The sequence below is a fragment of the Piliocolobus tephrosceles genome, chromosome 10 (genome assembly GCF_002776525.5).
Source record: "Piliocolobus tephrosceles isolate RC106 chromosome 10, ASM277652v3, whole genome shotgun sequence".
NCBI lineage: Eukaryota > Metazoa > Chordata > Mammalia > Primates > Cercopithecidae > Piliocolobus > Piliocolobus tephrosceles.
Genome location: NC_045443.1, coordinates 102,607,216 through 102,610,451, shown reverse-complemented (window position 1 = coordinate 102,610,451; position 3,236 = coordinate 102,607,216).

The window sequence follows — 3,236 nt, the reverse complement described above, 5'->3', positions numbered from 1 at the left end:
ATTAACAACCAGAATATATAAGGAGCTCAAACAACTCTGTTGGAAAAAAAATCTAATAATCTGATTATAAAATGGGCAAAATATCTGAATAGACATTTCTCAAAAGAAGACATACAAATGGCAGTCAGTCATATGAAAAACTGCATGCTCAACATCAGTGATTATCAGAGAAATGCAAATCAAGACTACAATGAGATATCATCTTGCCGCAGTTAAAATGGCTTTTATCCGAAGGACAGGCAATAACAAATGCTGGTGAGGATGTGGAGAAAAGGGAACCCTCGTACACTGTTAGTGGGAATGTAAATTAGTACAAGCACTATGGGGAATGGTTTGGAAGTTCCTCAAAAGACTAAAAATACAGCTACCATATGATCCAACAATCCTACTGCTGAATATATAATCCCAAATAAAGGAAATCGATATGTCGAAGACATATCTGCAATCACAATGGCCAAGATTTGGAAGCAACGTAAGTGTCCACCAACAAATGAATGCATAAAGAAAATGTGGTACTTATACACAGTGGAGCACTATTCAGCCATAAAAAGAATGACATCCTGTCATTTGCAACAACGTGAATGGAACTGGAGGTCATTATGCTAAGTGAAATAAGCCAAGCAGAAAGACAAACATTGCATGTTCTCATTTATTTGTGGGATCTAAAAATCAAAACAATTGAACTCATGGAAACAGAGAATGGAAGGATGGTTGCCAGAGGCTGGGAAGGGTAGTAGGAGGGTGTGGGGGAGGTAGGCATGGTTAATAAGTACAAAAGAAATAGAATGAGTAAGACGTAGTATTTGATAACACAACAGGGTGACTTTAGTCAATAATAATTCAACTGTATATTTAAAAATAACTAAAAGAGTATAATTGGATTGTTTTTAACACAAAGGGTAAATGTTTGAGGATATGGTTACCCCATTTTCCATAATGTGATTATTATACACTGCATAACTGTATTGAAGTACGTCACGTACCCCATAAATATACACACCTACTATGTACCCACAAAAAATTAATTTTCTTTTAAAAAAAGAAAACATGTTGGAAGAGAAAATCTATTTATAATAGGAATAAGATAAAGTGAAATACTTAGGTATGAGCTTAACAAGAAACATGCAAAACACACATGAAGAAAACCACAAAACATTCCTGAAAGATAAAAAGTAGATTTAAGGAAGTAGAAAGATATACCATGGTCTTAGATAGAAGACTAAACATAAAAAATATGTCAATATCCCAAAGTAGTTTGTGAACATTTCACAATGCTAATAAAAATCTCATCAGGTATTTTTTCCCTTTGAGTGAGAAAATGGATTACAAAGTTGGTATAAAAAGATAGACAATAGCCATAAGACAGGCTCTGAACAAGAAGAGCAATGCAGGGGGAAGGAAGCTGCTTCTTGTCTTGTTTTTCTAAGACCACCAGAGCGAGCACAAAAGAACCAGCAAGTAGGCAAAGGTCAGGCGCAAAACTGCAAGTTTATTTTAGTAACCTAAGGTGTGGAGAAGAAGTCTGTCAGCCTCCAGCAAAGAAGGCCGGCAGAGTTCCCCTCCCCAAAGCTCTCCGACGGAGTTCCGACATCCGGACAGGACTGGGAAGCTGGGAAGTCCGCCGGGCTGTGAGAAGGCCCTGCGGCTCAATGGCAGAGAGCGGCTTTTCTAGGAGTGGGAGGGCAATAGGTGGGGCATGGGCGTGTCAGGGCGTTCCGCAGGTGCGACCAGGTAAATCTTGGTCTCTTCAGATTGACGTCACCTGGTGCATGCCCAGTTGGTCTGCACCCTCCCTGGGCGCCGGCTGCATTTTCGTGCGGGCGGGAAGAGTTGGTGGTGAAGAAGAACCCGGAAGTGCACCATCTTGCCTCCGTTCGTCCAAACACTTCTGTTATAGGAAAATGATATGAAAAAAAGATAAACTGTTATAAATTTTAAGATATTTGAAAGGAATATAAATATAAGAAATTTGTTGGTTGATTTGCATATATGTTATAGTCATTATTATGGGCAAGCTCTAATCACATGAAACTGAAGCTGGACCTTATTGTCGATTGGCTGTTACAATGAATTGAATCATCTTAATTTTTAGTAGTATTATTTGTATGGTTATTTAAAAACTGCTATATGGGTATTCTTGAATAACGCAAATAAGTAATTATATTAATATTTGGATCTCAGATTTTGTTTTGTTTTGTTTTGTTTTTAATTGAGACAGTCTCATTCTGTAGCCCACGCTGGAGTGCAGTGGTGTGATCTCTGCTCACTGCAAGCTCCACCCCCCAGGTTCACACCATTCTCCTGCCTCAGCCTCCCATGTAGCTGGGACTACAGGTGCCCACCACCACGCCCGGCTAATCTTTTCTATTTTTAGTAGAGACGGGGTTTCACCGTGTTAGCCAGGATAGTCTCGATCTCCTGACCTCGTGATCCACTCGCCTCAGCCTCCCAAAGTGCTGGGATTTCAGGCATGAGCCACTGCACGCGGCTGTTTTGGGTTTTGTTTGCTTTTTGAGATGGGCCCAAGCTGAAGTGCCGCGTCACGATCTTGGCTCACTGCAACCTTCACCTCCCCAACTCAAGCAATCCTCCCACCTCAGCCTCCCAAGTAGCTGGGATTACAGGCATGTGCCACCACTCCTAATATTTTTTGTATTTTTGGTAGAGACAGGATTTCACCATATGGCTCAGGCTGGTCTCGAACTCCAGAGCTCAAGCAATCCATTCGTCTCTGAAGGGGTGGCCTGCCCCTCCACACCTGTGGGCGTTTCTCGTTAGGCGGAATGAGAGACTTGAGAAAAGAAATGAGACACAGAGACAAAGTATAGAGAAAGAAAAAGTGGGCCCAGGGGACCGGCGCTCAGCATACAGAGGACCCACGCCGGCACCGGTCTCTGAGTTCCCTTAGTATTTATTGATAATTATTTTTACCATCTTAAAGATAAGGGAAGGCCGGGCGCGGTGGCTCAAGCCTGTAATCCCAGCACTTTGGGAGGCCGAGACGGGTGGGTCACGAGGTCAGGAGATCGAGACCATCCTGGCCTACACGGTGAAACCCTGTCTCTATTAAAAAATACAAAAAACTAGCCGGGCGAGATGGCGGGCGCCTGTAGTCCCAGCTACTCGGGAGGCTGAGGCGGGAGAATGGCGTAAACCCGGGAGGCAGAGCTTGCAGTGAGCCGAGATCGCGCCACTGCACTCCAGCCTGGGCGACAGAGCAAGACTCCGTCTCAAAA